This window comes from Pan troglodytes, chromosome 6 (genome assembly GCF_028858775.2).
Source record: "Pan troglodytes isolate AG18354 chromosome 6, NHGRI_mPanTro3-v2.0_pri, whole genome shotgun sequence".
Taxonomy (NCBI): Eukaryota; Metazoa; Chordata; class Mammalia; order Primates; family Hominidae; genus Pan; species Pan troglodytes.
Window position 1 is genome coordinate 100,071,725 of NC_072404.2, and position 23,485 is coordinate 100,095,209.

The 23,485-nt window shown below is 36.5% G+C and overlaps 1 protein-coding gene across 9 annotated transcripts in view; it reads left to right on the forward strand.

Moving 5' to 3' along the window:
* CDK14 (cyclin dependent kinase 14) overlaps positions 1–23,485 on the forward strand; it is a 640,904-nt gene that overhangs the window by 118,463 nt on the left and 498,956 nt on the right. The window contains exon 1 of one of the 9 annotated variants that reach the window (XM_054655942.1): positions 10,298–10,318. The exons of the other annotated variants lie outside the window; for them this stretch is intronic. The gene's annotated coding sequence lies outside the window, so the exon portion shown is untranslated. Of the gene's footprint in view, positions 1–10,297; positions 10,319–23,485 lie in introns of those variants that run through there. 9 annotated transcript variants of the gene reach the window in all.

Here is a 23,485-nt window from a genome sequence, read left to right on the forward strand (position 1 = left end):
ATCAATCAATCATCTGTCGGTCTAATGTGTGTGTATATAGATAGGTAGACATATAGTCTCTTTTTTGAACTATTTGAAAGTAAGTTGCATATAAGATAGTATATATTTCTTAGGGATAAAGATATCCACTTACATTATGCAGTGCAGTTATCACCTTCAGTATGTTTATACCTATTCAGCATATCTGAAGTTATCAACCTCAGATACGATACTTATTATCTTTTATATGGTTTGTTTTCCAATTCTGTCAGTTAACCCAATACCACCTTTTATGGCTTCTGTTCACCTCAGTGCAGAACCAAGTGTAGAATCATGCATTACATTTACTTGTCATATCTTTTTAGTCTCCTTTAATTTGGCATAGTTCTTCAGCCTTCTTCTATATTTATGAATTGACATTTTAAAATATAGGTCTTTTTTAAAAATGGAATGTCCCTCATGTTATGTTTATGTAATGTTTCCTCTTGTTTAGTTTTAGGTTATGTGTTCCCAGCGGGAATGTTACGTAACTGATATTGTGCCCTCAGGGTTTCACATCTGGAGGCACATGGCGTCCATCTGCTTCTCAGTTTTGATGCTAATTTTGATCATCTAGTCAAGGTGTTAGTCGATTTCTTTATGCTATTTTTTCCCCTTGCTACTGTGGGCAATCTGTGGGGAGACATTTTAATTCCATACAGATGCCTTGCTCCTCATTAAAATATTTCCCCTAGAGTTAGCATTCATCGATTTGTCTTTACTGTGGTGGTTACAAAATGATGACATTTCCCTCCAAATTGACCCTTGGCCTTCTCACGTACAAGATCCCGTATATTTTCTTTCTTTCTTTATTCATTTATTTCTGGTGTGAACTTACAGATTCCTGTTTTCCTGCAATGGCTTATAATTAATTACTGTTTTAAAAGATAATTTTGGTGCTCAGATTATCTGAATGGGCAAATAGGAACCTCTTCAAGTTGGCTCCTATGTCTTAGTGATATGCCCAACTATTTTAGCACCTTCCTACTTTGTGACATAACTAGATTTTACAGGCTTTTATTTTATGCTTTTGTGCTTCAGCATTTCCCCATGGACCCTGATTCCTCTGCATGGGGAATGCTATTAGAAACCAAATTCTGGGCTGGGCACAGTGGCTCACGCCTGTAATCCCAGCACTTTGGGAGGCCAAGGCGGGCGGATCACCTGAGGTCAGGAGCTTGAGACCAGCCTGGCCAACATGGTGAAACCCCATCTCTACTAAAAATACAAAAATGAGCTGGGCGTCGTGGCACATGCCTGTAATCCTGGCTACTCGGGAGGCGGAGGCAGGAGAATTGCTTGAATCTGGAAGGCAGAGGTTGCAGTGAGTCAAGATTGTGATATTGCACTCCAGCCTGGGCGACAGAGCGAGACTCTGTCTCCAAAAAAACCGCAAAAGACCAAATTCTGGGTAGATGTGTTCATTGGTACTGGGAATCTGCTTTTAGGGCCTTTGAGCAGATAGAGCTAGAAAATGTACGTGTGTGTGTGTGTGTGTGTGTATGCATTCATATATACATTCACATGTATGTATGTGTATATATGCACATGCATGTGCACATACATATTTTAAAACTGTGTCCACTTATAACCTTAATTTGAATCCGTCCCTGTAGAGGTTTTTTATTTCTCCCATGGTAAGAACCCTAACTTGCAACGACTTCAATATATTTACTTGTTTGCTAAAATCTATATTATATCTAAAGTACTTTCAGAATTGTTGTGCTGTAGCACTACAAAATCAAACCTAATAAAAAGAGTTTAGAGTTATTTATAGTTCTCTTCCCATTTTGACCAAGAATGTTCTCCAATCAAGAATACTGTGTTCATAAACTTCCATAAGTTGTTCTTTTATTGTATATATTTAATGTGTACAACATGAAGTTTTTATAAACATATAGATAATGAGAAATGATTACTACAGTAAAACCAGGTAACATATCCATCACTTAGCAGTTACCTTCTTCTTCATGGCAGTGGGGCTATATTACACATTTGAAATACAATTTGGATTTGTTTGTTTACTTTCAGTTTTATTCCTTCTTCCCCATCCTTGTTGATTTAACTTTATTTTTTGAATGTCAGTAACAGTAACATGTTTCAAAAAGTCAAACTATTCAAAAAGATATACTCAGAGAAGTGTCACTTCCTCTAGTGTCCTGTCCAGTCTGTTCTTACCTCTCCACCCTCCATATAGGTAAACAACTTCAACAGTTTCCTATTGTAGCCCATACTAAAGGGGAAGGGAATTAAGATCTGCCTTTTGAAGTGAGGCATATCAAAGAATTTGGGTACATATTTTAAAACCATCACACCGTGTTTATGGTTCTTTAAAACTTACCTGTCTGTCCGTCCATCCATCCATCCATTCATTTATCCATCTACCCACCCATGTATCTACTGCACATATATATGTTTCCTTGTTTTTAAGAGCTGATTGTATTGCTAGGGGCAGTAATCTTTGCCTTTCATATATATATATTCATATTTTCATATATATAGTGAATATTTTTCTAATTTTCCATCTTTTAAATATGTATATGTTTTTATGCATAGATTTTTTTTTTCATTTTTAGGGAATCATCCTATTATGGTTTCTGGTTTTGGGGTATGTTTATAAAAGTTTTCACCATTCTAATATGAGAAAAATATTTACCTATAGTTTCATCTTTTATATTTACATGTTTTAATTACCTGAAATTTATTTTAGCATAAGGATTGAGTAGGAAATTCATCCTTTCTTTTCTTTCACATTGCTTTCTGGTTGTCTCAGTAGCATTTATTGAATAATCCATCTTTTCCCCACTGCTTCAAAGTGTTGCCATTATCATAAATTATTCTTAATATATGCTTGGGCCTGTATCTCAATGATGATATTATATTATTTGTCTTTTCCTGTGTCAGTACCACCCTCTTTTATTTACTGAAGCATGATAATGTGCTTATCATACAGTTAGTCTTCCAGTAAACATTAGAATTATTTGTTTCAAAATTTAAAACATTTTCTATTGAGATTTTGATTAGCCTGGCATTGAATTTATTTAATTTATTATATTTCTTTAGAGATAGAGTCTTGTTCTGTCACCCAGGCTGGAGTGTTAGTGGCACTGTCATAGCTCACTGTAGCCTCAAACTCCTGGACTCAAGTGATCCTCCTGCTTCAGCCTCCCAACTAGATAGGACTACAAGTGCATGCCATCTTGCCCAGCCAATTAAATTTTTTTTTTTTTTTTGTAGAGATGAGGTCTTGCTTTGTTGCCCAGTCTGCCCTTGAACTCCTGGCTTCAAGTGTGTGAGCCACAGTGCCTAGCCAGCATTGAATTTAGAAATTAGGAAGAACTGATATGTGTAAAATATTCAAGTCTTACTGTTCAAATACAAGTTCTCTCTCCAGTCATTTTCCTTCTGTTCCTTATTTACATTTTCTAGTTTTTCTCATATAGATACTGTATATTTCTTATTAATATTTATTACCTGCTGCTTCATGTTTCTTTTTGTTGATATTTTGATTGTACTTTTTATTTAACTAAATTTTCTCTTTTAGTATTGGTACATAAGAAAGCTGTTTTATTCTACATATTGAGTTTAACAAACAGCGCAGCATAGTGTGTGTTTTTGGACAAGTTACTTCCTTCAATATTTTCATCTTTAAGATGATATTGTAGCTACTTCATAAGAATTATTTAATGAGATGATCTTTTAAAGAGATTAATACGTAGTTCTCAATTAACAAATATTAATTCTTATTATGATGATTTTTAGTTTTCTAGACGTTAGTCTACTGAATTTTCTTTTGTTTCCAGTAGTTTTTTCAGTTAACTTCTGTGGTTTCCAAATATTCAGTCATTTATCTCTAAATAAATATTTAGCCTTCTTTTTCCAATTAGGGAAGATTTTACAGTGCCTCTCAAAAGGCAGTTTAATTCAGCGAGAAGAAGTCTTGGATCATTACCATGTCAGCTGCCTTTGACTTATTTATCAAAATGTCAGCCATGTTCTAATGAGAATGAATTTGGGGAATTAACTTATGAAAAATGAATTATACAATATAGTTTTGTTTATTTCATTGAGAAGCTCCTGGAAGACATGGTCTGTGTTATTCCTTATGACCTTGTTGAAAATTGAAGGACACTATTATCTTAGTAAAAGAAAAGGACTCTGTCTTATTCCTCACTGTATCCCATTCCCTATCATGAGTATTGACAAATGTTGTCAACTAAATGAATTAACCAGAAAGCATAATATAGAGTGCATAAGATGAAATAGGAGTATTTCTGTGATTTTCTAAAAGTAAGATTGGCAGAAAGTGGTTAAGTCCAAATTCCTACCAGTGGCCATTAATCCTGAGATAAAGATTTGTTGGGAGAATCAATGGAACTTTTTATGTCTTTGATGAAAAGTTTTCATATGTTAAACATTCCAGTGTGCTTAAAGTGAATTTTAAGTGAGTAATGTTGTTCAATTATATTGTATGAGCAAGAGAAGATGAAAAACTCTAACCAAATAGCAAGTTGTTTGTGAACTAAAGACCAGAGAGGAATAGAAGACTTAAAAACTCATTCATGTGACTGCCTCTAATGTGTGAATACATGATCTAGTTGTGATTGAATTTTTTTTTTAAGCAGCAGCTGTGACTTATGCAACTTAGAAATGTTAACTTTCAAGTAGATCAAATCATCCACATCAGAACAGAGGGGTAATTTATTCAAAAAAAGATCTCCCTATTTTCTAACCCATGATTTGAGTGGGCTGTAAAATGTAAACATGAGAAGTAGGGAGATTTGAGGGATGTGTAGGGTAGCCAAATATGTTCTTTTTTCTTAAACCTAAAAAATCATCCTCAACATGAGTCTATTATATTTATTAACCGACCAGAGTTAAGGGTCTATTTAGGGCTGGTCTAAAAGTTAGGCCAAGAAGCAGGTCTGAACTTCTGGACTTTTGGGTTGAGGAAGGCTAATTAAAACAAGAACTGTGAGAAAAAGCTTTATTTAGAAGGCTACGAAGGGTGAGTAGGGTTTTGGTTTGATAGAAGATGGAAAAGGAGGGCTTTTTGAACAAGGGAAAAAGATGGAAACAGTAGTACTGAAAGGAGAAATAATTAAGGGATATGAAGATAATAATGGATCTAGATACATATTAATGACTAAATGTGTAATGAGATGGGGAAATGGGGAAGTGATAGGCTAGGTTTTCAGAGGGTCTTGAAAAGAAGGCAGAACGTTTTCATCTGTGATACTTTTGGGTAAGAGTCTCCTTCTCACCCCCCAAGAAGGATTTCAGTTATTTAAAACATAGCATTTTACCTTTAAAACCTGTTTACATATTTTGAAAGACATTTGAAAGAGAAATAATTATATTAATCTTGGGAAACAGCTTGTAGTATAAAAGCAATTTCTGAGGTACCTTGATAAATAAAATTGTGGAATAGTGGCCTCTTTCTTTTGATGATGATCTAAAGCAAATAGGAACAGTTGCTGCAGCTGAAAGTGTTGATAACTGCTGAAGGACAGAGAAGACAGCCAATAAATACTTGATTTAAACCACAAGATTTGACAAGTGAGAAATGTGACTTAGAATTATGATTTCTTTTTTCCTCGGTGTCACCTAAATCAATACGAATAATATTAGAATGACAAAGTATAAAGTAAAAGGCTAAGGCTCTAAGGGAAGTATTAGGAGGGAAGTTCAAGAGATCCAGGTTGGACTGTGGTTATCATAGCAGTCAGAACACACATTCCTATGACCTGTTCCTACATCTAATAAAATGATTGTTTCAGAGATTTCTGGTGGACACTCAATATCTGGTTTTGATGCCTGAGATCAGTCATAGACCAGTGAATACGGATTTCTAATGGCAGTCAGTATTGACACATGAGAAATTAAATAGGAAAAGGAAATATAAAAGGAAAAAGCCTGTCATCTTATGATCATATTGAAGAAACTTAACTTGATGATTTAATCTTTTTCTCTTAGGGTCATAATTAGCCTTTGCTGTATGTCAGTATTTTTAAATTGCATTATTCAATATATCTTTAATAATTTCTCTTTTTTAAAAAATTGTTTTTTATTATTTATAGGGCAAATGGAAATAACTTAAGGATGCACATTAAAGCACCTAGGTAGTAATTAATGGGCAATGACAGTAAGAGGTATTAACAAAAAACTGCTGCTAACAGATTATTACAAAAGTAAACTAGAAAAGATATTCCGTGACATATTTAAAGTTTATTATGGTAATGTAATAAAAGCTGTCATACTTAGTGACCTAGTGGGAGAATGTCCCAAAACAGGATTTCTGATATAGCAGGCACTATAATCTCCACTGGTGTAGTCAGTGCTGACTTCAGAGACAGTTTGGAACAGCGTTCATATGTAGAAACAATATTTACAATATGATTATATTACTCTGCCCACCCACAAGCCATAATGAATTTTCAGAGTCCCTCCCTTCCCTTTTCTCTCTCCTTTCCTCTCTCCCACCCAGCAAAATAACTGTGCTGTATGAGACTTTGTGTTCAGCATTGGGTTGGAGTGGTTAGTAAACCAGAAAGAACAGTCCCTGGCCCTCCCACAGTGCTTGCCTTTGTGGAGCTTGAGCTCTGTCCTCCACCGCTCCTCCACTGTCAGTACCCTTAGTTTTCAGACAAGTCAGCAGGCAGTTAGAATACAGTATCAATACTGTAGTTGTAGGTATCTTGAATTCTGGTGCTCAAGAATAAGCAGATATGGCTGAATGTGGTTGAAGAGGTGGAAAGAGACTTGTGGAGCTCTTAAAGGGATTTGTGTTTACTTTCAGGAGCCATAGAAAGAAGATAATGGTGCTGGTTTTAATGATTAATTTAGCTTATTTATGATTTTCTTTTTATCTGGTACAGATTAGATACTATTAATACTTTTATTTGTATCTGTTATCACCAGGGTCCTTTGTTTTATGTATGGACTGAAGGGCTATTCAGGGAGGCTGGGTGTGGGTAGGGAACCTCTTAAGATTGAGCAAGAATGGCAGAAAATAGAGGAGAGGGATAAAAGAGGAAGGGCATGAATGAATGAAAATGAAAATGTTTAATTGAACTGTGTAGTCTGTGAGCCCTTGGTCTCCTTTGAGGAGAAAAAGACCGAAGGCATTTTTACAATTAGATCTTCTCATACTACCCCAGGGAAAACCATTAGCCCAGACTAGTTTAGCTGCTGACTAGAAATTTGTTCCTTGGGGAAGGGTAAGAAATACATGACTGTTGTGAACAGATTGCTTTTATATTTAATGTTTATAAAATGAGTTTCCATAATCCTATATCTTTCCATAATTCCAGGGAATTTTGACCTCAAAATAGCATTTGAAAAATGTATGGAACTTAAATACTTTGAAGACATAAAACACATCTAGGACTTAATAATTGTTTGCCGAATAGATGAGGAATTTGAAAGTTTGTAATAAACTGCAAATTATTTGGAAATCATTCTTTGATGATATAACAGGAAGGGAAATTATTGGGCTTTGAGAAAATTTTTATAGAATTTCAGGCTTCATGATCAACGTAAGAGACTTACATTATGAAGACTAACTACTATATTGATGCTCAAACTTATATTTTAGTTTTTGCTTACCTTTTTAAAAAGTAAATATTTTCTTCTGTGTACTTAAGAAACTGCATTAGAAAAATCTGATCATTTGTACTAGGCATAATTTTTGATAAAGTAGTATACCATCAAAAATTGAGGGTTCACATCTTTAGACTGTAAACCCTATAAAGCAGACCTCAATCTACTTTTAATGCTCTGAAAGGTATATTAGGTAAGTTTGCTTGATGTTTGCTGTCTTAGAAGAGGCAGGTTTTGTGACACTTAAGTGTGTGGGTTTTGGGGCCAGGCTGCCTATATTTGAATTGTAGCTTTACTAGGATTCCATTTGGTGGCCTTTTTAGTGCCCCAGGTTTCACATCTGTAAAATGGGATTAAAAATAGTACCTGCCTTCCTCAAGGGATTCTTGTACAGTTTAAATATGGCAATACCTGTAAAATACTTAGAAATACCCATTATTATGGTCAATATTTTACTATTAACTTCTTTCACTATGTCTGTGTACTTTTTGTTTATAAAGTATTATTAAATAAAATACCACAACTTAATTTATTTCATCTTAGCAGGAAGTTTCTTTAGAAGCACGAAAGATTGTGTTTATAACAGTATTCAGTATAATAGTGTGGTTTCTCTCATATTGAGCCAGATGGCGTTCTGTAGCTACAGAATGAGGAATCCTTTAGCTGTGTGTCATTTTATGAGCCACAACATACATTAATTTAAAATAAAATTATTATGAATTTAAAAATTGATATATAGCAAATGTAGAGAATTTTCCCCATGGTTGTAATAAAATAATTTTTGTATCATGATATGTAAGAGCAAAAGAATAAGAATGAAAACAATTATACTTCTAAGCATTCATTTTGACAAAGATTACTTTAGAAAGTAAGCAAATTAAAGTAAAACAGAATAAACAATGATAAGTTTAATTAGAAATGTGACCACCATTCCCTTGGTGCTCAGTTCAGACTTAAGTCCTCTATTTATTTTGTATTGTGATTTTCTATTTTATTCTTACTCATAGTAATAATTACTTGAAAATATTTTATAAAAACGTTAACATATACTCCCTGTTTGGTCACACAATTTGGCGTTTTATGGAGAGAAATAATTTTATTCACAAATATTTATTGAACATCTAGTGTGTGTTTATCTCAGTTGTGGACCATGAGGGTACAACTGTGGACAAAACAGTCCTGCCCTCCCGGAACATAGCCGTGAAGGGAGGCAGATAATAAAGACACAGGTAAAATTTGTTTGTATGAGGGTGGTAAGTACTGTGGAAAAAAATAAAGAGAAGCGGGGTATAGGAAAGTTTGTCATTTTAAATAGGATGGTCAGGGAAGACTTCACAGAAAAGATGACTTGTAGGCATAGACTTGGAGGCCATGAAGAAGTGACCCATGAGGCTGTAGAGGAGAATGGTGTTTCAGGCAGAGAGAATGGCAAGGAGGCTGTTGTGGATGGAGAAGAGTAAGGGGAGAGTAGTAGGAATTTTTCAGAAACACGAGCTACATTGCACAGGGCCTTGTAGGCTGCTGTAAAATTGGCCTTTATTCTGAATGAGATGGGAAACCATTGGAAGTTTTCAGGCAGAGTGAAGTGACGTTGCTTCCTTTTCAAAAAGATGACTTTTTCAGCTATTCTGAGAAGAAGACAGTAGGGAGTAGCAGGAAACCAGTGAGAGGCACCTACAATAATCTGCAAGATGATGGTACATCACCACCATCCAACTACGGTGGCTGCACTGGAGACATTGAGAAATGGTTGGATTTTTAATTCATTTTGAAGGTAGAGCCAGAAGTATTTGCTAACAGATTGGATATCAAATTAGAGTTATCAAGGCATTGAGTCTGAATAATTTGGAGGATGTAATTACCATAAGTGAGGTTTGGGAGTGCTGTGAAGGAGTTGATTTCATAATTGTTGTGGGGCAGGAGATAAGCAGTTTTATTTCAGATGAGTGAGCTCGAGAGGAAAGGTGCATTTTCTACATACATAAGTTGTCCTATTCCAAGTGTGTGCTATACTTAAAGGTATAAAAAATAAAGGAAAATGAAATATGGTGTGCTCCAATCTGCGAAATACATATGTTTTGCATCTGTAATTGTTTTAAAGATACATTTGATTGCAAATATTTGACAACCAGTATTTCTAGCTTTTCTTCTTATATCGTTGGTCCATCGAATGCTTCTTTTTCTGTAAGACAAGAGCATATTTTTTGTGTGTTATATTGGTTTGGTTTTCAGACAGATATACCCAGATATTCCATTACATTTCTATATTCCAAGGACTTATTTTTCAAGTATTATCAACTTTGGATGGCTGTGTGCTTATTTCAAAATGATATCACAGTTGCCCAAATATTTTTGAAATTCTGTTTTTGTGTTAATTAAAGAATTAGCTTATAAGCCACTCTGGAAAATCAGTCTTATAGGAGTTTTTAATTTTTATATATTGACTTCTATACAACCTTTGCTTTGACATACTGTACACCGATATCCTTTAAGAGCCAAAAACCATTTACATGCCACGTTTGTTTTTTCAGCTGTCAGCAGACTAATGATATGGACTAAGAAGAATGCATGAGGGCTCTGCCTGGTGGAGACTATGCTGGCGGGCCATGATGGGGTCTTCCTGTTCTCTGCTTCCTGCCCCAGGACTAGGGGAGGAATAAATTATATATATAATTTATTTCCAAAGGATACTTTTAAAGTAAATGACACATATTGTTATATTTGCTAAAATGGGCTATTGTGGTTGGGTGTGGTGGTTCATGCCTGTAATCCCAGCACTTTGGGAGGCTGGGGCAGGTGACTTCCACTTTTCATTATATTTTGCATAGAAGTTACTGCATTGGTCTGATGAGAAGGAAAAACTGCTTTAAATTCAGGCCATTTCTTCCATCAAGTAAAAAAAAAAAAATTCTCCCCGGAGTAAAGCTTTTTGCCAGTAGGGTTCTATAGCTTGTGGGATGTACTAGGAAAAGGTGCACAAAAATGTGAAGCACATGAATGAAAGAATCCGTCTTTTAGCCTGTGTGTGAAAAGCCTGGTTTCTTTTTCATACTGTTATAGGAAGTATTTCAGATTTTATACATATTTGCTTTTTTCCATTTTGAAGTGGTTGCTCTGTGTATTCTTCCCAAAGGTATTTAAAATGAGAATACTTCTGTGGAATGTAAATATTAAGATTGATGTCTAAAGGTCATTTTTAAAATTTAAAACATCTGCTCTCCTTCATACTTAAATACTTATTGAACAGAAGTTGTATAAGCTGATGATGAGTCTTGATCTGGAATAGACCCTAGTCTGTGATACCAACACAGATTTGAATGAAGCTTGCCAAAGTTAGCACCTACTAGGTAAGTTCTACCAGCTGGGGATAGACATCATCAGAGGTTTCCTCATTTTTCCATACCTTGTGTCTTTATAATGAATAGCTTATGCAGGCATCTTTGTTTTTGCCTTTCCCTGTAATACCACACATGCACGGCTGTGTTGTTGGGAACTTCCAGGAAAAGCTTGTTCAGGTAAGTAGACCGGGAGAGCAGAAATTGAACTAATTTGTACTACCAAGTAACTGTGCTGTGTTGCTTCTTTGTCCCTAGATCCAATTCATTGGCCTCAGTGGATTCTGTGCTCCTAAGTCCCAGCGACAGAACATCTACTTAGTCATTGATATTGGGCCTTCTGCCTTTGTTGGAAATGGTTGCTCTGTGTATTTATATTCTTTGTTCATTCATCGTAATGATCCTGTTTCTAGATCCTCTCTGATTTGGTATTAATCGTAAACTTGCTGAGCAGAGAAGTTGTTTAAGATGGCTCTAATATGACACCTTGGTCCTTGATTTATTTTGCTGCTTTTTAAAATGGGCTTATAGTATAAAGAGGCTAGTGTAAGAAATATCATTGAGGAGGCACAAGTATGTTGTTGGAATTAAGTCATTTGGGTGAGGAGATAAAAGAAGATTTAGGTAGGTCATGTAATTAAAGGGATGTCCATGACATGTGGATGTTCAAGAGGTGGGAAGGAAGGAAGACTGGATGACTGTGATTAGAGTCTGCTTCAGGGTAGAGAGCTTACCTTTTATTATCTTTGTGCCATAGGGCTTGGCACTGTGCCTGATGTGTAGGTGTTCATTATATGATTTTGTGAAGCAGTCAAAGATGGAATAACTATCAAATAAGATGTTAAGAGTAATCTCTAAGGTTAAGAGGAAAAAGTAATGATTACATTATAAATACTAAGGAAACAGAAGCAGCAAAGAGGAATAGAAGGCAAATAAGGATTAAAAAAAAAACAGTTAAAACATACCCATTTAACTTGAATTGAATGTCGTTTGATTACAAATTAAACGTAGTAAACTGACAATATGTATTTGATATTAAACTTCTTTATGGTAGTAAATATTAGGTATTGAAATCAAACCTATTTTTTAACCATAAAAATACAGGACTTTTAATATGCCCCTTGTCTAGAGCAACTGAACTTTATTTTACTTTAATTTGAAGTTTGTATTGGATAAAATATTTTGGTATCTTAATAATCATATACCAGATTTTTACTAATTAAAATAACTATAATTGAATTTTCATTTTGAATATTTTACCATTCAATGTAGTATTAACATTTAATATTATAAGTTAACTGATAAACTGCATGCATAGGAATTTGTGTGCATTAATTAAGGACTGTCATGTAAGTGTTCTTAAACTGAAGAGTTAATTGATTAAAAATTGAAAATATTCAAATGAGAACACGCTGAGAAAATATTTCATGGGAAAATGGATCAGGTGAAGGTTTGTGAGCAAGAAACTGTGAATGCCTTTTAGGTATGAATGATAAGGGATTAAAAATCATTTAAGACTTGTATGCTTATATGTCTTATCTGTGTGTGGATCTGAAACAGCTAAGCTGCTACTTCAACTAAGAACAGACATGATATGTGAGTTATATAATCTTATGTGATCAGAATAATTCTTCCCAAATGAAATTTTGATTGCTGTTTCCCTGCTTATGACACCCTGTTGCCTACAAGATGACACTCAACTCAGGCGGGCACACAGGACCCTTCATGATTGCCCTTTGTCTTGCTTTCAGCCTTATCTACACTTCATCTTTCACCTGTGCTCCTTCCTTGTCCCCCACTTTCCCCAGATTTCTTGTAGGGAATTTTCTGTATTCCTTTAAATATGTTGTAATATTTTCTACCTCATTTATTTGCTCATAATAATTTCTGCCTTGAAATCCCCTGACATTATGAGGTCCTAAAAATATAACTTGAAAAATATTTAATGGTTTCTTTGGCATCATACCATGTGTATTAAAAGTAATAAACAATTGAAATGTATATTCTCTACCTTGGTAACAATGGGTAAGAGTATAGAAATGACTTACTCATATGTTCATCCAACAAATGTTTACTGAGCGTCTACTATTTACCAGGCACAGTTCTTGGCCCTGGAGATTTGAGATTGAGGAAGATAGACAAATCTCTGCCACCAAGGAACTTTTACACAAGTGGGGATGGCAGGCAGATAATAAACGGATATGACCAGGCTGAATTTCTGAGGAATATAAACAAAAGCAAGGAAAGGGGAAAAACGGATGGGAGGTGGGTGTTGATAAATGGTCAGGGAAGGCATTTCTGAGAAGGTGACATGTGAGTGTAGATGTGAAAGCAGGGAGGGAGCAAACCGTGGGAATATCTGGAGGAAGAATGTTTCAGGAGGAGGGTGCAACAGCCTTGAGTATAGACGGCTTAGTGTTCTTAAGGAACAGGAAGGAGTTCATGGTGGCTGGAGTGGAATGAGCAAAGGGTCTGGGGGAGAAGGTCAGAGAGGTCGTACCTTGCTGGTCCTCGTTGGGGTGTAGCAATTTACTCCAAGTCAGAAGCTGTTTGAGCTTTTGAGCAGGATGGTGATAATTAAAAAAACCCTGCCTGTTGTGTAGAATGTAGACTGCATCGGGAAGAAGAATGTGAGAATAGCTGCAGAAAGACCAGTTAGGAGGCTGTGGTCATCACCTAGGTGAGATGTGTTGGTCACCTGTATTAGGATAGGAGCAGTGGAGCTGCTGAGAAGTAGTGGGATTTAAGTATGTTCTGAAAGGAGAGCCAAGGGAACTAGCTTGTTGGAGTGGATATAGGGTAGCAGAGTACAATCAAGGATTCTGAAGTTTTTCACTAGAGAAATTTGAGTGATGTAAAGGTAGGCTCATATTGAGATGGGGGAATATCGGAAGGAGGAGCAAGGTTTTTGAGAGGTTATGGAATCAGGAATTTGATTTGGTTTTGTACTTCTTTTTTTTTTTTTTTTGAGACAGAGACTGGCTCTGTTGCCCAGGCTGGATTGCAGTGGCACAACCTCAGCTCACTGCAACCTCTGCCTCCCGGGTTCAAGTGATTCTTGTGCCTCAACCTCCCGAGTAGCTGGGATTACAGGCATGCACCACCATGCCTGGTTAATTTTTGTATTTTGGCCAGGCTTCTGTCAAACTCCTGGCCTCAAGTGATCCGCCCACCTCAGCCGTTTTGTACAGCTTAAGTTTAAGATTCCTATTATGTATCCTAAAGGATTTGTCACATAAGTATTTGGATATGTGAGTCTGAGGATGAGGGAAAGGTAGGACCTGGAAATACAAAATTGGGAACCCTCAGTTTACTGACGGTACTTAAGGAAGAGGTTAGGATAAGAGTCACCTAAAGAGGGAGTATAGGCAGAGATGGCAAGAGGCCCAAGGTCCCCATCCTGGGACACATGTCTTTATAGGTTGGGAAGGGAAGAGTGTCCAGCAAAGGATTCTGAGGAGGCAGAGCCAGTGAAGTAGGAGGAAAACTACGGGAGTGTGGTATTTGGAGTCAAAGTGAAGAAAGAGTTTCAGGAAGGAGGAGGTGATCAATTGTGTCAGATGCTGCTGAGAGGTTCAGATGAGGTCTGGGAATTGCCCACTGGTATTGCCATTGAGGAGGCTTGCTGACCTTTAGTGGAGTGGAGAGGATAGAAATCTGATTAAAATGGGTTTAAGAATGAATGGACTGAGGAAGTGGAACCAGTTGGAATCAACTCCTCTTTTTGAGGAATTTTGATACGAAGAGGAACAGAGAAATGGAGTAGCAGCTGAGAGCGGTTCAGAATCAAGGTAGATTTAAAGTAGGAGACAACTTTGGAAATAATGATAGTTTTATTCCCCTTTTCTTCTTTGTTAAAACGAAGACATGACTTACCTGAGGAAATTCTTAGCTTTAATATCTACAGTCGCTATAACGTGAGAAAATTGTCATTGAACGAGATAGCACTTTTTGCATTGTGGTGCTAAAAAAAATCTTTATTTTTGTAGAGATGGGGTCTTGCTGTGTTGGCCAGCCTGGTCTTGAACTCCTGTCCTCAAGCAGTTCTCCTGCCTTGGCCTCCCAAAGTGTTGGGATTACAGGTGCGAGCTACTGTATTTGGCCTAAAAAATCGTTTTATAAAGCATCAGATTTCAGTGCAGTTACAGTGTACTTTCTTCCTTTAGCTTTTTGGATGTTACATAGTGCCTTTGAATTATATGGAGCTGAACTGCCCCATGTGAGATTTTCTATAAACCTAGAAGTAATTTCAGAATAAAAATTTTACACAATTATATGTCTGAAACAAAATTGGTGAAAGTTCTGTTACTCTAATTCTTGTAGAATATCTAAATAGTATTAAAAGAATCAAATAACTTTTCCAAGTAATTCCTTCCACTTAAAAAGAAGTGTTGCGGCCGGGCACGGTGGCTCACGCCTGTAATCCCAGCACTTTGGGAGGCTGAGGCAGGTGGATCATGAGGTCAGGAGATCCAGACCATCCTGGCTAACACGGTGAAAACCCATCTCTACTAAAAATACAAAAAATTAGCTGGGCATGGTGGCGGGTGCCTGTATTCCCAGCTACTTGGGAGGCTGAGGCAGGAGAATGGTGTGAACCCAGGAGGTGGAGCTTTCAGTGAGCTGAGATCACGTCATTGCACTCCAGCCTGGGTGACAGAGCAAGACTCTGTCTCAAAAAAAAAAAGAAAAAAAAAAAAAAGAAAAAAAGTGTTGCATGGATATGTCAATTTAAAAAAGTACTTAAAGAAAATTAGCTGATTCGTGCTACTTGATGTTTTACTTGATGTTTGTTCTGATAGGTAGGATTAATTCTAGTTAAAATTATACTGTTCTGATACTACATTTTATAAGTGTTTACATGCTCATTTTAATTTCCTGCTAATTGCAATGATAGCACAATAATGAATTCTACCTATAAATTACATTATCTACTATTAAAATACAGTTTCTTGGTTGTGACACTTTGTGCTACTCCACAAAGAGGGAAAATACTTTTGTAAATGAAAGGAAGAGCAGAATGGTGGTGGTGGGTTTTTCTGACTGGTATTTAACATGTGGATAGATTCTTCATACATAGATAATATGCATCATGGGTGAGTCACCAAATTTTAATAAGAAAACCAATTATTTGTGTATATTTTGAAAGATGATGCCTCATAATTTTATTCCTTCTTTGATCAGATAGAACATTTTGTTTAGTAAAATTTCAGAAGACAGATTCCTGCTTCCTGATTGGCATCAATTATCTTACAACACCCCCAATTTTTTTGGAAATGTATGCCTGCCAACTCTTTATTTGAAGAGTTATTTGCTTGCTTTGGCAAAATTGACTCTTGATGAGTGTTCCCCTCTTCTAGCATTTGCTACTCACTAAATTTTCCTCGTGTGTGCTGATGGTGGTAAAATCTCTTGTCATCTTTCTAATCTGTTTGGTAAACCTTATCTTTGATATTTCATTATGTAACCATGGGTTCTCAGTTCTCTCTCGACTCTTACCCTGCAGCTTTGTAGTTACAAGGGGAAATATGACAGTGAGAAAGGAAGAAAATCCACAGAGAGAGAAGAGACTGTGCACTGAACTTTTTCATTAAAACTTTTATAAACTATAAATAGCTCCTTCCACCTTTAGTCAAAGGAAATATCAAGAAGGCCTGTAGGGTAGCTCCCTATGGCTGTTTAAAAAGTGTTTGATTTTTATGGAATAGTGCAAAAGCAAATTGCAAAGTCAATAGAAACAGGAATACTGGAGAAGAATTGACAGGAACTGATAAAATTAAGGATTGACTGAGAAAATGAGTCTGACAGCCCATGGCTGATACAGAAGAAAGTGCCAGGCTGATCTGAACCAAGAGAACCAAGACAAGTACAAGCCCTCCTGCAGAAGTACAGGACCCAGGATGGGAGTCTGTGGTTCCTAACAGCTTAGTGCCTGATCACACTTAAACATACATTATGCTTATCACTGGATTGCAATAACGCTTGCTTTACTGAACACTATTCTAAGTAGTTTGTACATCATTTAGCCCCGCAGCAACCCTCTTAGGTATAGGAACTATTCTAAGTATTCCCATAAGATTGGTACCTTGCCCAAGGCTTGGATCAGGAACACAGATTTGTCTGATCCTTGAGTTTACATTATTCTTAATCTAGCTGTTCTGCATCTGACTTTATGTTGAAGTTAGTGCCCCAGTGCACCTGTTTATATGGCTTCATCTGTGATGTTTTCTCTTTCCTCCTTATCAAACCTGTTTTAACCCTTAGAGTTCTGAGTTAAATAACCTTGGTGGGTGTGGCAGGAAATCTCTGAAACAAGGTGGATCCATGCTGCATTGTGATTCCTGGCATTCAGGTGGTCCTGCCAGGGCTGCAATTACTAGGTGCCCTTAGACGGAACTAGTTATGATGGGGTCAGGCAGAAAGTACCTCTGTGTTTCATGTGAGCTGAATCTTCCCTAAATGATTAAGAGAAACAGTGGTTATTGAGGGAATCATGTGCTTCAGGGGAGGATTGATAAAACTAAGTTAATCTATTAGGCCTTTGTATTGTGATAAGTAAAACTTTACTTTCCCTAAATTAGAATAAATATTGGGGAGAGGAAGAGAGAGGTGTAAAGATGGTCTCCAAGTTCCTGGTGACTAGCTGTTGTAACAGTCCCCAAAGCTATATTTTTCTTAACATAGGTGGAAAAAAAGTTTGGTTGTCTGTGTCCAGGGCAACTAGGAAAAAATATGTCTCTGTCGCCAGGCTGGAGTGCAGTGGTGTGATCTTGGCTCACTGCCACCTCCGACTCCCTGGTTCAAGTGATTCTCCTGCCTTAGCCTCCCGAGTAGCTGGGATTTTAGGCATGCACCACCATGCCCAGCTGATTTTTGTATTTTTAGTAGAGACGGGGTTTCACCATGTTGGCCAGGATGATCTCAATCTCTTGACCTCGCAGTCCGGCCACCTCGGCCTCCCAGAGTGCTAGGATTACAGGCATGAGCCACTGTGCCTGGTCTGATAAAACACATCTTTGAACCATATGTTCAAACCGTACTTGGAGTACTTGGCAGAGTACTTGGAGACCCTGGAGTCCATCCAGATAATCTTCTACCAGAGGGGAGAAAAGAACCTTTATTCATAAAGTTTCAAATTACAGAAATCGTTCAAATCTTCTAGGCTGTGCTCCTATGATATTACAAAAGTTCTTTGTTAAATTATCAAATTACATCCATATATAGATAATAACTCTGGTGCTAAGAGTGATCATTGCCAGTCTGTGGATATACATGCATCTCCAACCCCCAGCATTTTACTTATTGAATTCTCTGTGACTCTAGTATTCAGAATTTGATTACCTAAAGTGAAAATCTGCCAATTTTGCCTGATCTGTCATTCTGAGGCCTTCTCAACTTGAACTCCCATAGTATTTTTCTCTTACCTTTTCTATGACAATTATTTTCATATTGTATTTATTTGTATAAGTATCTGTGAGAGCAGCAGTTGTGTCTCGTTCATCTTTATACCTCCTGTAGTGATTAATACAAAGCTCAATAAATGGTTGGTAAATGAATAGAACACAGAAAAAATCCTTCAGTCGTGAAATACAGAAAATGTAGTTTACTTTACAATGTCTTCTTAGCACTTTCTTTACATATTCCACAAATCCCTAGTGCACTTCTTTGGCTTTTTCCAAAATCCCCTCGATATTACTTGTTTAATTTTTAATAACCCTTTTTCCTTCGTGGCCAGAAGCCTTTAAAGGTCAGGATCGGTGCAACAAACCACTTTCAGTTTCACATTTTTTATGACATTTCTTAGCTACTTATGTGTGGCAGTATTTACCAACAATTTGTAGGTGGTATCTATAAAGATAGTCAGTTTATTTCCCATTAGGTACTGTGCCTAAAATTTGAGCATGTGTTACCACAGCAACTTGGATGTCTGGTTAAACTAATTGGTCAAAGCATTCAGGCTTCCTGCAAGTTCAGATAACTGATTAGTAGCTAATGTTCTATGGCTTTCCTCTATAAATTATAAGAATAAAAATGTTAATATAATAATACTCAATTTAGTACAAATTTTTATATAGTTAAGTGTGTGAAGTAGCTTTGTAAAAACGTTGACTGCTATTAAACCCATCCTTTCCTACAATTATATAAGTTAACATCTATCTTGTATCTCCCTTTCCTAGAGTTTAAAACAAGACATCTATTAAGTTATTTATTCTACTTCTGGTGTTAGTGGTTCACAGTAGCTCCGTATCCTTTCTGTACATGTATCCCCATGTGTACCAGCACTCTTGATTATAAGGAGCTGAAAATCAACTTGAAGTGGCTAAAGAAAGAAATAGATTTATTGGGAGGAGAAGTATTGCAGGATAGAAACAAGAGCTGAACAACTGTGCTTTAGAAAGTCAGGCATCCAGCAGAGCTAGCACCTCAGCAGGTGGTATCTCCATGTTATCAGTGCTGTCTGTCTCTATGCTACCCTCATCTCTAATTTTGCTACCTGATGGCTTTAGGATCTGAGTTGAGCTTCTTTACAGGTCGAGAGACACTGCCACTGGCTGCCTCTAAGCGAATGCTTTCTCTGCTTTGCTACCATCAAGGGTGGAGGGGAGGGGCGCAACTGAGCTCTGGCTGAAAAAGTCCCAGGGAAGGATTACTCTAAGTTGGATTCCTTGTCTGTTCCTGGATAAGGTGCAGCCCTCCTTAGACTGCAGTGGATGGCGTGGGGTGGAAAAACCATTCCCCAGGAAGAGAGAAAAAATGTGCTGGCCATTCCCAACAATTTGGTTCTACTTCTTTTTAAGAAACAGGAACCTATCCTATTTTAATAAACACTCAGGGAAAGCATTCCACAAGGAATGGCAAAAAGGATTCAACTGATATTTGGGTGCTGCTGTTGTCACTATGTTACCGAATACAAAAGGGTTGCAGAGTAGGTTAAAGCATTTCAGAGTTGTTAATATCCCTGTGACTTATGCATGTTTGTAGTGAACCTGATTTCACTATCACCCCAGTGATACTGAACTGTTAAATGATCATATGATGAATCTTCTTTAGCCAAAAGCCTTTTTTGGTTTTCTTTCTGTTGTTGAAGAGTGATGCACACATGGTTTTGGAATGATCTAAATCATATCAGTATTAGCTTGAAAAGGCAAATACTAAAACAATGCCACAGGAAAGTCAATTAAATTATATAGGGATACACATTTTAATTTCAGTTTTTAATGTCTTCAGTTGGTTATCCTTTATTTGTCCTAAGTATTTATTGTCGAATATCCAGCACTGTTAACCATTCTTTCCCAAGGGCCTGCTTCCTATTTTATTTCTTAGGTGTATGCGGAGTGAGACAAAAGAAGTAAATTACTTAACAAATACTTTTTCTTTGAGTATTTTCAAGTATGTACTACATAAGTGGCAAAGGTTTTCTAGATTTAAAACTGTCAAACATAATTAAAAATTATTTCTGTATGTTTATTTGGCAGGCTCTTTTAAGAGGGTTTTCTTCCTTTTGAGATTTTCCTAATTTTTCAAACTAAGTGAAATTTTGGAAAGCTGGGACAAAGTCCCTAAAAGCAATAAAACTCACTTATAACCCCAAACTAGAAAATATGTTTTCTGTTGTTGTTGTTGTTGTTGTTGTTTTTTCCTTTTCAGAGTTTATTCAAAAACTTAGGTAAGTTTTTACAAATGAGACTTAGCTGCTTAAGCAGTTTTTTGATAGTCATGGGATTGTAGCCTCTGTCCTCAATGGCATTTTAACACCAGGAAGAGAGAAAATCCTCACATCTTTTCTCAGTGCCGTTTGCCTTTCTTCTTGATGCTACCCCAAGGATTTTATGTCTGCCATTGAGGTCTTATAATTTAACTCACATTTCTCAGATCATATTAGTGCTATACATTTGGAACTCTGTGATACTGTTATTTCGTGGATGTGGTCATAATAAAATCACTTTTACATCCGGATCTTCTCCATACTGCACACTTGAGGCATGGCACCACATCAGAACTCCAGTTGTGTTTCTGCTTAGGGTGTAAAAATGAAAAACTGTGCCGTGCCCATGTGAATGCCCATGCATTTTAGATATCACCTGAATAAATAAGTAATAAATACATAAATGTGCATGTATATGTATGTAGAAACCATATGTATGGTTGATATATAGAAAACCAATATCTGTTTTAATGCAGATACAAGTCTTTTGAAACAAGGGTTTGTAATTGAACTAATGGGGAAGGAAAAACTGAGATGCAGACAAATTATTATCCAGGATAATTGAGGGCATACAACCAGGAAACACAACATGTAGGGAGGAGGAAATTTATTTCATAAAAAGGAGTAGGCTGAGCCAGCAGCGGTGGTACACACCTGTAATCCCAGCTCTTTGGGAGGCCAAGGAGGGTGGATCACTTGAGCCCAAGAGTTTGAGACCAACCTGGGCAACATGGCAAAATCCTGTCTCTACAAAAGATACAAAAATTAGCTGGGCATGGTGGCATGCACCTGTGGTTCCAACTACTCGGCAGGCTGAGGTGCTGAGTGGGAGGATCACTTGAAGCTGGGAGGTCCAGCCTGCAGTAACTCATAATCGTGCCGCTGTACTTCAGCCTGGGCAACAGAGTGAGACCCTGTCTCAAAAAGAAAGCAGTGCCCTGAAATCAGATTTTTTTGAAAGCCAGGCAAAAATCAGATTTTTTTAAAATGATAGTCTGCATCTACCAGTTTCTGTTATAGAGTCATAATTGTCAACTTTACACGCTGCTTCTTGACAACCATAACAATCTGAAGTTCCCTTGCTATAGCTCTAGCTTTGGATTTTAATTTCCAACTTAGATGAAGTTCATAACAAAACATTTTTTCACCTGAACATATTTTCTGCAGTTCATAGGGATCAGCACAGGATTTATCTTTAGCCAAGACATGTTATAGCATCCATTGTATGCAAAATTGTATCAGCAATGTAGGGAATGCAGAGATGAAGAAAATATGGCATGTATGTGTGTTTATTAGAATTGTGTTGTTTTTATTAGTGTTCTGGATGTGTAGGTTTTGAATGGTCTTCCTCAATATCATTTTCCACATAAGTCCTTTGGTTTTTAGGGTGTAATTTAACAGAATGTAAAGTTTTGCTGGGAACAGATTTATTGGGTTGTGATAGAATCACCTATGTTTATTGATAAAGTTAGTTCTTTTTTCCCCTACAGAATCAAGAAAACACTCAAAGTTGTATAATATTAGGAGGAAAATCTCAACATTGCCATGCAATGTCGTGCATGACATATGGATAGGTTTGGTATTGTGGTTAAGACATGGCTGTTAAACATTCAGTTTAACAGATTCCTCCAGAATTTCACGGTGTTTTGGGAAAGTATTTTAGATAAGTGACATTTCTTCAAATATATGAGATTGTAAGTAGTGAGTGACATCAGAAGAGAATTAAGTCATAAAGTTTTTAGGGTTCACAAAAAGGTTGGGGTTTAGGCTTACTAAAACAAAATGAACATTTAAAAATCAATAACATGAAATTTTACCATAAAAATTTACAACATAAAATAGATTACTAATATATTACTAAATATAATCTATTTTAAAAAAGAAAGTATTTGCTAGGGTTATATGGAATTATAATCATTTGAAAACCAACTTATTTTTGGAAAATTTCTGTTTTATTACTTTTGAAAATAAATTTATAATTTTTTCCTTTCTTTTAGACTTAAAAGTTTTAATGAAACTAATAAAGTAGCTGATTATTATAGTTAGATTTGTATATGGAATAAAGTACTCTTTTCTTCCCTCATATTTAAAATTTTCTTAGTGTTTCTTTTTCCTTGTTCTGTTAAAAAAAGTGTTTTCCCTTCACAGGCTTTTGGTAGAAAAGGAAAAAAAAAGATAAAGATAGAAAAAAAGTAATTCTGTATCCCTTTCTTCAGTTCTTTTTTCCAGGTTTTAAAAAATTGTTTGTTTGGCCCCACCTGTCCTTCAGACCCTATTTATGTGAAGATCAGTCATCTGGCAGCCTCTTGTGTCTGAGATAGCTCCAGGAAGGCTGACATGAAACAAGGGTTTCTGAGTACTGCAGAGCCTGTGGAGTAAGGCCTACATGTTTTCCACTCAGGAGAAAGTTCATGGTTCTGCTTTGAACCCACCTGTTGACTCAAGCCATTCACACCCTCTTCTAATAAGCCTGATTATCTGGTTGCCCAATACGGGGATGGCTGAGGAAGCCTGTAGCAAGAAGACTGAGGAGAGTGTGGTGATATTAGAAGGAAGAGGCACATATAGGGCCATAATAAGGCGATTTTGATGCTGAAAAGAGAATGAATCATAAAAATGAAGCAGAAGAACACTTAGATGTCAGATTGTTGAGATTAGGAGCCAGTTGGCCCTGTATGCCTACTGTTAAACCCTGAGGGCTGCCGCTGATGTTTATAATTGGCCCCATCATCAGTTGAAGATTAGATTGTGTTTATTATAATCTATCTTAAAAGTCAGGGAAGTGCATACTACTTTTTAGAATTTAAAAAAGTCTCATATAAAG